Raw genomic sequence first — 15534 nt, forward strand, 5'->3', positions numbered from 1 at the left:
CACCACGAGATGCTGAACCAACCTTAAGAAATGGGGTAACAAAGTGGAGTCTGCAACATGTGAGTGTGGAGAAGAGCAAACCACAGACCACATATTACAATGCAATCTGAACCCTGCCACATGCACAAGGGAGAACCTTCTTATAGCAATACTAGAGGCACTCCAAGTGGCCAGCTTCTGGTCAAAGGAAATCTAGTATAATGCCAAGTTTTTAACTTTGTATTTTTAAATACATCACAACTGTACCCTCAATTCGCTTCTGACACAATAAATAAATAACTGTTTATAATTCTTTGTTATCCCATCCATCATCCCTCCCCTTCCCAAGCCACAGGCATTATTTATTTTTATTTATTTTATTTCAGGCGTTTTTACCCCACCATTCTCCAGTTGGATCCAAGGCGGCTTACAATATTGTTAAAACATCACTCTAACATAAACCATTAATAAAACAAGACATAAAAGTAGTTTATATACTACCCGTCAGTGAATTATTCTCTATTATCTAGGGCCCCTTCCACACAGCTGAATAAAATCCCACATTTTCTGCTTTGAACTGGAATATATGGCAGTGTGGACTCAGATATCCCAGTACAAAGCAGATATTGTGGGATTTTCTGCCTTGATAGTCTGGTATATCAAGGCAGAATAGCCCACAATATCTGCTTTGAACTGGATTATCTGAGTCCACACTGCCATATATCCCAGTTCAAAGCAGAAAATGTAGGACTTTATTCAGCTGTGTGGAAGGGGCCCAGGTCTTTCAAGTCACTAGTTGACTTCTGGGAACCCCATGAATTCCCTAGTATTTTCTTTTGCAAGGACTCCTCAGTGGTGGGTTTGCTAGTTCCTTCCTCTGAAATACAGCTGACATTATTTGGTATTAATCGGCAGTCTCCCATCCAAGTACTAACCAGGGCTGACCAGCTTAGTTTCCAAGATTTGGGGGATCTGGTGCTTTTTAGGGTTTCTTAGCTTTCAAGGAAGGCAATAGCCACCTTCCTCTGAATAAGGCAAGTACCCTCAGAGTTCTCATGAAGGCACATACCTACAACAGCAACGTGAGTCTTGACACAAGACATTGCCCAAATACTTCAATGGGATGTGACAACCACTGATATCAGAAAGTAGATTTATTTTGAGGTGGGATCTTGAAAAAATACACTCTTTTTATACACGCCTAGCTGAAAGAACACGAAAAGGCAAAGGGCTAACCTAAGCACCATGCTTAATTGTAGTAAGTATGTGACCCACTGGGGATATAAAACCTCTTATTGATTTCTCTTGGAACTTGTATTAGTGGTAATCATCTTTTATCTAAAATGAATGGGAATTGGAGTGATTTATAGCTCAGTTTCTATGGAAGCTCATAATTCTAATTGCCAAGCGTTTCTTTCCCCCACCATTTTAATGCTCAAACCTGACAATATATTTTTAGCCCAGGGCACATTTTTATTTGAACTAGGTTGTTTGTTGACAAAACTAATTAGGAAGATTCCTTTCTGATGATTTTATCATCATCACTATGCTGCATGAACTTTAAAAAAAATGTGAAACTCATAGGTCGGGGGTGCTTTGACTATGATTTTCCTGCTTCTTGGCAGAGGGTTGGACTGGATGGCCTTACGAGGTCTCTTCCAACTTAATGATTCTATCCTTCAATGGATAGAAGACCTTGCTGAACTAATTCTAAGGTAAACAACATGCTTTGAATAAGCACTCATGAAATCATTTCGTTTCCCATGAATTTTCTCTCTTTTCCATGTAATCACTCAGAGCTACAGGAGCTGGTTCTCAGCTCTGAACTGTAAGTGAAGGCCTTTGCTAATCTCTGTAACGCCAGGTGCATTCTCTTGAGAACTTTCTGTTTCAATTAGCTCTTCACTTGACCCCATATCTCAATATGTTGTTTCTGGCTCCACTGTCCGACCTTGGAGATCTGCACTGTCTGAGCCAGTTTCACTTCCCTGACTTGAATAATCAACACTTTGAACCTGGCTGGAGTCTTCTTCAGTTTGAATCCCAGGAAATCCCACAATCCTTTCCAATTCATCAGTGAACCCATCAGCCCCTGGCTGAACTATAACAATGGTTGAAAGATGACTTATCAGTACGAGTGGATAATAAATTAACAAACTGTGGATAGACAAAGTGTCCTTGGCTTTTGACAATGCTTTGTCCTCTCAATCAGGAGAGGAGAATGTGTGCTCCTCCAAATGTTGATGGATTCTGGTTCCATCTACATGGTCAGTGTAAACAAGGGTCCCCAAACAGGCCTGTGAGCTGGATGTGGCCCTCCAAGGTCATTTACCCAGCCCACGCCCCTGACTTTAGACTTAGGGTCACGCTAAGTTTGAATCAACTTGAATGCACACAACAACAAGCATCCTAATTAACTTGGCTATGTCATCAGCCAAAAGCAAACCCACTTCCCATTAAAATGCTGGTAAGTTTATGTTGGGTAAAATTGTTCTTTTATTTTAAAATTTATTTTATTTAAATTTTAAATATTGTATTGCTCTTTCATGCTTTTTTGAACTATAAATAAGATACATATAGTGACCATATAAGTTTAATGCCTCTTCAAACTGCATTATATGGCAGTCTAGATAGGGCCTCTGTCTCCCAGCAGCTCTCATCAGCTTTGGTGAGGATGATGGAAACTTCAGTCTCCAACGACCCATGGCTGCATATTTATTTATTTATTCCAGCCTTATTCATCTATTTGGATGTAACAGCTAAGAGCAAGGGAAACAAAGTCTGAATTGTTTGTTAATTATTACAATGCACTACCTGTCTTTTTGTAAACAACACATATTATAGTGTGAACCATTAGGCAGTATCTAATTTATTGTTATACAGTGGGCCCTCTGGATCTGCAATTTTCAGTGGCTGCAGACTGTTCACACCATATTGATAAATGACAGTGATGTGAATGCGGTCGTGCTGAAGTGCACACATTCACATCTCTGTCATTTAATAATATGGGTTTTGATTATTCGCATTTGTTTATATCCATGATGGGTTCCAGAACAGAATTCCTGCAGATATGATGAACCCACTGTAGTCAGTTGGGCCTAGGCATGGGCAAACTTCGTTCCTCCAGGTGTTTTGGACTTCAACTCCCACAATTCTTAACAGCCTACCAGCTGTTAGGAATTGTGGGAGCTAAAGTCCAAAACACCTGGAGGGATGAAGTTTGCCCATGCCTGGTCTAACCTTTTGTGTTTCAGCTGTAGCATTTTCCAGCATTTCTAAATCACCCTCAAATAATCCAAACAAGTAAGACAATGAATGAACCGCTGAGTTTCAGCCAGCCTTTTAACCCTCAAAGACCAACCAAACATCCTGGATGGAAAAGCTCCACGCTCAAATATTTGTCATTCAAGGTATTGTCTTGCGCATTATTTAGCTTTATGCTTAATGGCCACAACATCCAACCAGATTTTGGACTTTTTCTTTCTTCTGTTTCTTAAAAATTTTCATCTCATTTAGCCTAATTAAGAGTTTTTGAACACTTGAAAGCTTACATGGTTTTGTTGCATTTTGTCCCAATCAATATATTACTAAACTCTGGTTTTTGTTTTTACTTGGGGACTATGTGGCTTCTTCTTTTTTTTTTACTACATTGCATAGTCAAATGATGGTATAACTGCTACTGACATTTTAATGTTTGCAAAAGGCCTTATGCATTGATTTATATCCCACACTTATTAAAAGGTTTGGGCATTAAAAGTATTAGATTAATTAACTTTAAACAATCAAATGTTATTTATTAAGGAAACAGTATCTGGGAAAGAATCTGGCACAGATAATAAAAGTATATTCTTTTTTCTAGTATGATTCACTTTTTATTTGTTCATGGATTCAGGAAGGTATGGATCTATAATGATCAAAGTAGAGATGCTTCCAATTGCTTATTATGTCAAAAATTATGGTGTATAATCTTGACCTCATAGGATTAATGGAAGCGTTATCATTGATTTGAGTGGGAGGGCAGTGACATGCGTTGTACTTCACTGGGCTTAATAACTATGACAAATCAGTCGAAGTTGCTGGACTGGGGAATAAACACTTCAGTTGGTTAATCAATATTTATTTACCCAGCTAATAATCAATAGTCGATGATAAAAACAAACAGTTTGAAAGCTACAAACTAATTAATGCTACCAAGAGGTAAGAATCAATGCATTCACTTTTTAAATATAAATGTCATATTCATAACTTTTAAATATGTATTAGAAGTTTATTTTGATTTACTCATTAAATCTCATATTACTTACTGGATCTCATCTCCTCATACTCTGTTGTGTTTGCAGCCAAATGTTCTGAAGACGCTCTTGAAATACGGGACATTTCAACATTTCCAATAATAATAATAATAATAATAATAATAATAATAATAATAATAATAATTGTTTGTTTTCTGCCCTATCTCCCCGAGGGGACTCAGGGCGGATTCCAGAATACACAAACACAAAGGCAAACTCTCAATGCCTAGAAGCAACGAAACACAGATAAAGGTAAAAGCTTCAGTTATCTCATCAGAAGCACTCACCTCATAAGACAGCCTTGGGGAAAAACCTGAAAATCCTCCTTATTATTGTCAAATTTTTAATTGAATACATTGCCAAGGCCAAAACCTGACCTTAAGCATAAACTATGTTGCCATATAATGCAGTTTGAATGCATTATATGGTCAGTGTAGACTCATATAATGCATTTTAACTGCATTATATAAGTCTAGGTGGGGCCTTAGATGAGGATGCCAATTCTACTTGCTTGGGTTGACTGAATAGCCCTTGTGGTTTCTTCCAGCTCTGTAAAAGTATGGATGTAGTGAACCAACTCCATTCTTTGCCTACACTACAAACAATTATATGGGTCTACACTGCATTTTATGGGTCTATGCTGACAATACCATACAGTTCAAACTGCATTATTTGAGAGTGCAGAACCAGCCTCTGAAAACCCCATGAAATTCATCTGGGTGCCATAAATTGATAAGCAACACATACACAACACTATTAATACTGCACAGGATCCCAGCCAATGGGGAGCTTTTTTGAGAAATGCTGATTTCCCCAATCTTGGGAAAGGGGAAGGCCTTTACCACTGTCTGTGTATTGTATGCTGTTGTTCACTGTGTAAAAACATTGAATGTTTGCCTTATATATGTAAACTGTAATCCGATCTGAGCCCCTCCGGGGAGATAAAGCGAACTATAAATAAAGTGTATTATTATTATTATTTTAAACACAACAAGATTAGTACGCAGCAAACAAGATCACTATGCTGGTTATTGTATTGGATCACATGTCAGACACTTCCCAAGTGTTTAGAACTATATGATGTATCGGCGAATAATGCATGCAGATCCCAGTAGGGTGGCCTTTTGCAGCTGACAGATGGTAATTTTGTCAGTGCAGATTGTATTTAAGTGCAGGCCAAGGTCTTTGGGCACTGTACCCAGTGTGCCGATCACCACTGGGACCACCTTTACTGGCTTGTGCCAGAGTTTTTGCAGTATTATTATTATTATTATTATTATTATTATTGTGTCATGAAATAACACACTGATGTGAAATCATTGGAAAGCTCTGTTCTAGATGCTACACTTCTGGCTGTTAACAGCGAGTGACTTCAAGTGCTTCAGTAATTATACAATTCAATTTATAATTAAGCTCCAGTTCATTTATGAATCATCCCATCACACATTTCCACCCACAAGAGGGCACTACAACATTCGGCACACACAGCAACAGGGCATTTCTCTTCCCATTTTGCTAAACTCAGGGTGAAATCCTGGGGAAGAATAATCTAATAGATGAGATTTTAAGTACCAGCGAGAGACAATAATTTATGCGGGATGAGAACCTGACTTGAAGCATGTAGACGTTAAGAAGTTCAGCTACGACTTTTCATAGCAACCCTGGCAAAACTATATTGCACACAATGCCTCTAGATAGGCAAATTACATTCATGCCTTTTCAAAAAAAATGTACCTAAGTTAGCAATTTTTTTTTTTTAAAAAAAGGTGTTTTGGGGTCTTTGATTCCGAGCTGGATCAGGGCCCAATACCATTTTCCTCCTGAAGAATCACCTATGTGTAATAAATTATAGCTTCAGGGGGAAATGGCTAGAATCTCACCAAAACTGCTTATGTGTAACAAATAATATCTTTGGGGGCAAAACGATGTTGCAGAAAAATTGATCTTACATTACACTTGCATAGCATAAACCTCTACATATCGAGCTGCATATTAATTCTGCTGTGTAACCTTTGATGGAAACACTATTTGAAAACATCAGGGAAAGGGTTGATGTTGAGAAACTCTAAGAAGGAGACTCTTGAAAGGTGAAAACCGTCCCAGTTTGGGGCTTATTCTGTGCAAATAATGCACCTGAGTTTTCCCATCACAAGAAATGATCATTTTTGCTCAGCAAACAAGTTTCCTATGCAAACCATAGCATCTTATGTGTAGAAAACAATATACATAGAGGAAAACATTTTCAAGCTAGGAAAAATAATCTTTCTGCCCAGAAAATCTTTCTGTGCAGAACACAGCATTTTCCACAGAAAAAGGCAGGGAAAGGGCTTTTTTTGATGAAGAATAAAATGTCCAAACTGTGACTATTCTCAGAAGACTACAGATATTGACATTTCCCTGCAACAATGGCAAAATTATTAATTATTGCCTTCAATAATCATATTTATGAAAATTTATATCTCTACTGCTAAATGACACTATTGTGGGGTGGGGGTGGGGGGTCTGCAAGCATTGCATGTATACCTTTGCTTCAGCAACTGATTACAAAAGTTCCACTTTGGATAACATTGTTGAACTGTTTACGTATGTATAAGACATGATTCTAGCTGATAAGTAGACTGAAGCACCTGTCATAGATTTTGAGACAATTGTTAAATTTATTATTATTGGATTTATTGTCAAGGAGCATTCATTGAGTTTTATTGCCAAGGTGCCAATAAAGCTTCCTTATTAATACATGAATTGAATTTCTGCCCTGCCTTTCTTCTAGAGTAAGATCCAAAATGGCTTGCAGTATTTCAAAATATGTAATATTATTAAACTCCTATTTTAATGAAACATTAAAAATGACCAAATACCAGGGTTTCTTTTTAAAAAATGCTCAAAACCACACTTAGAATGTACAGCATTGGTGGTTCGCGAAAAGGCCTTACTGGTGCATTATTTAAACTGTTATGTTTATTCATATCATGATCTGATCACCATGCTCAATATATCCCATATGCATGGGGGTATTGGGGTAACGATACAAAAGGTTTGCTAGGGTAGACCCTCTTTCACTCAGACTCAGCCCCCCCCAAAACTCAGCCCCCCCGAAACCCCCCCTGAAAAAATTCAGCTCCCCCCCCCCCCCCCAAAACGAAATCCTGGCTACGGGCCTGGCTGGAAGGCAAAAGATTTACATGGAAAGGAAGTCATGTGGAGATAGTTCCACCACACTGACAGCAGAAATTTGCATTAGTAAATTGGGAGTCCCTCATGGATTGTATGGGAGGCTTATGAGAGAGATGTATGCAGCCCACAGGTTGCCCACAGATGAGTTAAACTTAAGAGAGAAAGCCATATTCTCATGGTAACAGACAATATATAAGGATGCAAGTATATGCATAGAAGATAAAGGAATCCATCATACAAGTGCTTGGCACAATGCCTGTGAAATGATGTGGTGATACTCAAATTACCAAGAAAATGAAGGAGATTATCCTGCACAGATGACTAAATGTGTGTAGGCCTGACTTGAGCAACAAGTTGGCTCTGTTTAAAATGAATCCATTTACTGTTTCAAGTGCAGAAGCAGAATGCCGTAAGTCTGCAAATTCTGATAATACTTGTGGAGAAAACATATTTGCTTGTTGAATGTTCTGTTTCATATAGCTGGAGGCAAACTGGAAAGGGGCTGCTTATCAGAAGTAGACGTTTAGACTTTAAAAGAACTGGCCAGGGTGGCTGGAGGGTTCTTGGAAATGTAGTCCAAAAAGTAACTTTTCTGAGTGCTGCTCATACATTTCTTATCATCAACTCCAGCTTTAGTGTTTAGAGAATACCCAAATTATTTCACACTGCATCCAGATGGCATGGGTTGTGTTGAAACTTTGCAAGTTGTTATTGCTGATGATGTTATTTGTTCCTTGACTTTTTTTTCATTCCAGGAGATCAAGGGAACTCACAAAATTAAAAAAAAGCTACAGATAAAAGTTCACTTTGCTAAAAGATATAAAAGTTAAAATATAATGAAAGTATCAATAGAATTAAGAGCATTTAAAATCTTGCTTTAAAACCCTCCCCAGCAAAAATAGACAATACAGTATATTATAAAAAATGCTTTCCCTTAGCAATTAGTTGTTTGTTTGCAACTGATAGGAAACCATGGACCAGTTTAGTCTCTTTGTTTGTGCTTGTTTATAAAGCCATTGTCCTCCCAACTCTGCTATACCTGTGAAACGTGGACTGTCTACAGATGTCATACGCAACTCCTGGAACGATTCAATCAGCGCTGCCTCCGAAAAATCCTCCAAATCTCTTGGGAAGACAGATGGACAAATGTCAGCATGCTGGCAAGAAAAAATCACTAGCATTGAAGCGATGCTCCTCCACCATCAACTCCGCTGGACTGGCCACATTGTCTGAATGCCTGATCACTGTCTCCCAAAGCAGTTACTCTACTTCGAACTCAAGAACAGGAAACGGAATGTTGGTGGACAGGAAAAGAGATTTAATTGTGGGCTTAAATCGAACCTCAAAAACTGTGGCATAGACACCAAGAACTGGGAAGCCCTGGCCCTTGAGCGAACTAACTGGAGGTCAGCTGTGACCAGCAGTGCTGCAGAATTCAAAGATGCACAAATAAAGGGTGAAAGGGAAAAACGTGCCAAAAGGAAGGCACATCAAGCCAACCCTGACCGGGACCACTTTCCATCTGGAAAGCAATGTCCTCACTGCAGGAGAACATGTGGATAAAGAATAGGGCTCCACAGCTACCTACAGGCCCACCGCCAAGACACCACATCTGGAGGACAATCATCCTCGAGCTTCAAGGGATTGCCTAAGTAAGTAAGTTAAAGGTGTGACTTCTTTATACCTATACTCTGTAGAACGACATGGTACCATCTTCCTGACTACAAAGAATTTTGCTGGAATTCAGCTTGTAACAGGCACCAAGGAAGAAAGGCAAGATCAGATGCCATGACGTGTTTTTAACCTTGTGAAAGTTCCAGTGACTCAAATGCTTGCTGATCTTTCAAGAACCAGTTGATTCAATAAAAGATACAATCGCACCAATTCCACGTCCAAAAAGAGATTGGTTTTAGGACAGTCAGAAGAAATTTTATCCTAATACATTTTTCTCCCCAGAAAATTGTCAGCAAGTGAGAACTCAGGTGGATAGGGAAAGGGCCTGCATGCCCCTGGCTGCCAAAAGAGCTCTGCAAGTCTGCTATTATGATGATATAAAAGGCAGCGAGTGAATAGATGATACAGAAGCATTATGGCAAAGCTTGTCCTGAGATGTCCTGGCCAGTCTTTGGGGACATGATGAGAAAGAGCCTGACATTCAGATACTCCACTGGGTGACGGGAAATAGCTGGGGCTGAAATGCAGTCTATTGAATAGCACCAGGCTCAATAGCAGTGAAGTGTATCACAGCTTATATTGTTATTTTGACCTAAGGAGTGCACTGCGAGCATTATATAACCCTGAGTACAAAACATAGCATGTCATTGAATTTCGAACTCTTTTCTATACCAGGATGAGAAGCAATGGAGCAGTGCTGTGGCTGTGTTAACGTACTCTAAACAGCTTTTAATGTTGCTTGCCTCCAACATGTGAGAAATGATCTTGACACCAATTTTACTGCTTACAGCTCAAAACCCCTCCCTCTAACAAAGGGAGTGAGTAAGCCCCATATGTAAACTCCTTATATGTCTTTCACAATCAAATAATATCCCTCCACATTTTCAGTTCTGACCTTTTCAAGATTTGATTATTCATCGATTTGATTAAAATGTTTAGGGGCATGTTGATTCCCACCCCCTAAAAGGGGGGGGGGGGAATCAGTGCAGGAAGTTCATTCCAGTTCTCCTTCTATGAGCCAGCGTGGGCTTTGAGATCTGCTGAGAAGGCCCTTCTCTTGGTCCCACCACTGTCACAAATATGGTGGGGAGAAGAGAGAAGACCTTCTTGGTGGTGCCCCCCCCGGCTCTATACGCGATTAAGTTAGTCCTCTTGCTTCAAACCTTCCAATCTAGTTTAAAAACTTGACTTTTCAATTAATCCTTTGATCTCGAGCTGATTTTTTTTCCACCCAGGAACTGTGGAACTCCCTGCTGTGGTTAGATCATTTTTAATGTTTTTTTTTTTTTATTGAATGCTTTTCTGGTTCTACAGATAAAATATAGGTGATGGGGAGGGGAAGGAACGGGGAAGGAATGGGGACTTATCTACATGGGGAGGGTAGACACATGAGGGAAAGTGAGGTTGTGGGAAGGGGAGGAAACATCTTGACTTCCCTTTCTAATTCTCCACGTGTTCCAAGAAATAAATTGGTGAAGTAGGGGTTCCTTTCTATATCTTCAGCTTCTCCCCAGCACGTAGTCAAATTTACTGTTTCCTTCTTCAGTCTAAGGTTTTTCTTCCTTAGTTTTTATTGTGATCACCTTCCCTTGTAATCCTCTCTTAATGTTCAATCAGATATTCATCAAATAGTTCTTGTGGGTTTTTTCGGGCTATATGGCCATGTTCTAGAGGCATTTCTCCTGACGTTTCGCCTGCATCTATGGCAAGCATCCTCAGAGGTCTGCTGGAGCTGGGAAAAAAGGGGTTTATATATCTGTGGACTGACCAGGGTGAGACAAAAGGCTTTTGTAAGTTGGGCTAGGTGTGAATCTTTTCAACTGACCACCTTGATTAGCATACAATGGGCTGACTGTGCCTGGAGCAAACTCTTAATGAAAGGTGCTTAGATGTCCCTGCCTGTTTTTCTCTCTGCTGTTTTAATTTTAGAATTTTTTAATACTGGTAGCCAGATTTTGTTCATTTTCATGGTTTCTTCCTTTCTGTTGAAATTGTCCACATGTTTGTGGATTTCAATGGCTTCTCTGTGTAGTCTGACATGGTGGTTGTGAGAGTGGTCCAGCATTTTTGTGTTCTCAAATAAAATGCTGTGTCCAGGTTGGTTCATCAGGTGCTCTGCTATGGCTGATTTCTCTGGTTGGAGTAGTCTGCAGTGCCTTTCATGTTCCTGGATTCTTGTTTGGGCGCTGCGTTTGGTGGTCCCTATGTAGACTTGTCCACAGCTGCATGGTATACGGTAGACTCCTGCAGAGGTGAGAGGATCCCTCTTGTCCTTTGCTGAACGTAGCATTTGTTGGATTTTCTTGGTGGGTTTGTAGATTGTTTGTATGTTGTGTTTCCTCATCAGCTTTCCTATGCGATCAGTGGTTCCCTTGATGTATGGCAGGAACACTTTTCCTCTGGGTGGATCTTCATCTTTAGTCTTCGACAATACATTCATCAAATAGTTTCCAATCTGTTTTCTTTATTGGTCTTCCTTTTGATTCTTTAAGATAGAAGATCAGCTTGCCCATGTCTTTTATTTTGCTGGTCTTACCTGGTCTTCTCTTGGTCCCACCACCATTGGTGCGGTCAAGAGAGAAGACCTTCTTGGTGGTGCCCCCCCCCCCCGGCTCTAGAATACCCTCGCTAGAGAGATTAGGTTAGTCCCCTTGCTTCAAACCTTCCGATCCAGTTTAAAAACATGGCTTTTCAAACAATCCTTTGGTCTTGAGCTGATTTTTAAGGGTAGTCTGAGGATTTACTGTTGGCATCGCCTCAGCACTGGGTGTCTCAATTAAAAACAACCTGTTTTTATCCGCAGTATGACTGTGTTTTATGAATTTTAATGTTTTATTGTGTGGTTGCATGTGTGCGCGATTGTAATTTCACAGTTGTTTTTTTTTTTAGGTCTATGTACTGTTTATGTGCAGCACTGAGAAGCTGTGCTTTGTTAGCCACCCCGAGCAGTCATCACTATTGCATCTACATCACGTTATGTCATTGCTAAAAGTGGACATATCTTTGCACATGCATATTTGTATTGGCATCCCACAATAACTGGTGGGGAGGATGCATATTAATGTATTAAAATATCTTTCTTGGGCATGCTTTTTTAGCATTAAAATGAGCTCTAGGTTACTACACTTCAAAATTTATTTGCTAACTGAGTACATTCTTATTACTTCCTGATACCTGTTTATACTGCCGCTACAATCAGGAGCTGAAAGAGCCATCTAAAAGGCCATCAAAGGGAAAATAGCTCAAGCTCATTGCTATAGTCTTTTAAAAGGAACTTTTATTTCTTTTATTATGGGGTCTGCAGTTTTTAATTCTCTGAACCCCATCACTGTGAAAGGGCCACTCATACTGAAAACCAGACTATTTTTTTGAGCATATCAGTTAATGTAGACCTGAATCCCAAAAGGTATGATTTTCTAGTTTATTTTATTTTATTGAAAGGCAGAAGGAGAATATTAGCTTCTTCGTACTAGATGTGATAAAAAGTATTTTAACTTGATTTTATGGTCTGTATAACTTTTTGTTCTGTTGGTGTCATCTTTCTATACTTAATATTATTCCGCAGAAGTAAATTGTAGTTATAAAATATTATAGTTCCTCCAAGGGATTAAAAAATAAACAAAGTAGATGGCAAAGCCACCTAAATCATAGTCAAAGTATTCCATCAACTTCCAACTTTACATCCATTAAATAGGGCATTATGTGCCGCTTTTACCCTATAAACTAAAAGAAGATAAAATATAAGAATTTATTGTTGCTAATAAACAAAAATGGACAGAGGTGTGTGCAGGAGGGGGCAGTTCGGCAACTTCATGCAAGTCAGTAGATAGCAAAAAGAATATAAGACATCGGGAAGTCTGATCTGGCCACAGTGGTCCACGCTCTTGTCACATCCCGTATAGACTACTGCAACGCACTCTACGTGGGGTTGCCCTTGAAGACTGTTCGGAAACTCCAACTAGTCCAACGAGCGGCAGCTAGACTGCTTACTGGAGCGACATACAGGGAACACACCACCCCCCTGTTATGTCAGCTCCACTGGCTGCCGATTCAGTTCCAAGCACAATTCAAGGTGCTGGTTTTGACCTACAAAACCCTTTACGGTTCCGGTCCAGCGTATCTGTCCGAACGTATCTCCCTCTACGTCCCATCTTGGAATCTGAGATCATCTGGGGAGGCCCTGCTCACGACCCCACCGCTATCACAAGTGAGGCTGGTGGGGACGAGGAGCAGGGCCTTCTCAGTGGTGGCCCCTCACCTGTGGAACTCACTCCCGGGGGAAATCAGGGCTTCAACTTCCCTCCTTGCCTTCAGGAGGAAGGTAAAGACATGGCTCTGGGACCAGGCCTTTGGGCACCCTGACAATTAGACATGGAACCAGAATGATAGGACCAACAATGTGTGGAAAGTAGAACCTAACTATGAGTCGGTTAAATGCTGACCAGCAATGAGGTTTGTATTGCTTTTATTGTTTTAATTGTTTTTATGGGTTTATGGCTATTCCTGCCGATAATATTGATTGTTTACGTTAATTGTTATCAGTGTTATAATTATTGTTGTATTGATGTTATGTTTTTGATGTTATGTTTTTGTAATACAGGCATCGAATTGTGCCTTGTTTATGTAAGCCGCCCTGAGTCCCCCCGGGTGAGAAGGGCGGGGTATAAGCAACCGCAATAATTGTATATTAGACAGGATAATCCTCAATTAATCTCTCTTTATGCAAACACTGAGCAACTTTAGCAGGACTGGGGTGGGGTTGGGGGGGTACACAGATTGGAAAAAAATGCCCCCTAAAATGGAAAAAGGAATATAGAAGTTCATTGAAGTCCATTTATGAGAACTTTACATGTTATCAATTACTTACTTAGGTGATCCCTCATTGTCCAAGTATGATGCCCCTCCAAGTGTCGTCTCTTGGCAGTAGATTCATGGGTGACCCACATGTTCTTCCATAGTGAGAACATCAGTTTCCAGGTGGAAGGCGATTCCGGTTAGTGTTGGCTTGGTGCGCCTTCCTTTTGGCACATTTCTCCCTTTCTCTCTCCATTAGTGACACTTCAAATTTCACAGCACTGCTGATCACAGCTGACCTCCAGCTAGAGTGCTCAAAGACCAGTACTTCCCAATTCTCAGTGTCTATGCCACTTAGCTTTAAGTCCATCTTTAAATCTCTTTTCCTGTTCACCAACATTCCGTTTCCCATTCTTGAGTTGGGAATATAGTAACTGCTTTGGGAGACGGGCATTCGGACAATGTGGCCACTCCAGCAGAGTTGATGGCATAGGAGCATTGCTTCAATGCTAGTGGTCTTTGCTTCTTCTAACACGCTGACATTTGTCCACCTGTCTTCTCAAGAGATTGGAAGGATTTATGGGAAGCAACGCTGATCGACTTGAGTGTGACATCTTTAGACAGTCCACGTTTTGCAGTCATATAACAGGGTTGGGAGGACAATAGTTTTATAAACAAGCACCTTGGTCTCCCTACGGATGTCCTGGTCCTCAAACACTCTCTGCTTCATTTGGAAAAATGCTGCACTTGCAGACCTCAGGCGATGTTGTATTTCAGTATCAGTGTTGATTTTTGGAGAGGGAGCTGCCAAGGTAGTGGAAATAGTCAAAATTTTCTAACATTACACAATTAAGCTGAATTTCTGGCATTGCAGAAGGATTGGCTGGTGTCTGCTGGAAAAACACTTTGGTTTTCTTGATGTTCAATGAGAGGCCAAGCTTCCTGTATGCTTCTGCAAAGGTGGAAGAAAGCCATTCCAAAGAGATGGTTTCCCAGTCCCTGACTGAACATTTCCAACAAGGGGATGACTGGAGGTTGTCAAATTGCTTTTACTACTCAGAGATTTCTCCCCATGTTTTCTCAAAAACTATGATACTCTTCTGTAATTTATCCCCATAGGATTAAATTTCATTTATTTCATGTACGGTATAGCCTGCTTTCCCCCCTTATGGGTTTCAAAGTGGTTTGTAGTATAAACGCAAAACAAATATGTTAAAGCAACATGAGATACCACAGCCACAAAAGCATCAAATTGCCACATTCAATTAAAACACTATGTTTAGAACAGTAAAATTTCAAAAAAAAAAAAAAATGACATCCCCTCCTGCATGGCCATTTCTTTTCCCTTGTGTACCATGTCTTATTTAGATTGTAAAACTGAGGGCAAGGAACTGTTAAATTAACCATCTGTGGAGAGACAGTATTGTATAGTGGTTTGAGCATTGGACCATGACTCTGGAAACTAGGGTTTGATTCTCTACTTGGCTCTGGAAATTCACTGTTTTTTAAACTGGGGTCCCGACCCCAAATGGGGTCCCCTTAGTTCAATATTGAGGTCCCAAAATTTTTACAGCAGTTAAAGTTTTCAGAACATTACCTAGTGGCTGTTTTAGACATTTAC

The sequence above is a fragment of the Anolis sagrei genome, chromosome 6 (assembly GCF_037176765.1).
Source record: "Anolis sagrei isolate rAnoSag1 chromosome 6, rAnoSag1.mat, whole genome shotgun sequence".
NCBI classification, from domain to species: Eukaryota; Metazoa; Chordata; class Lepidosauria; order Squamata; family Dactyloidae; genus Anolis; species Anolis sagrei.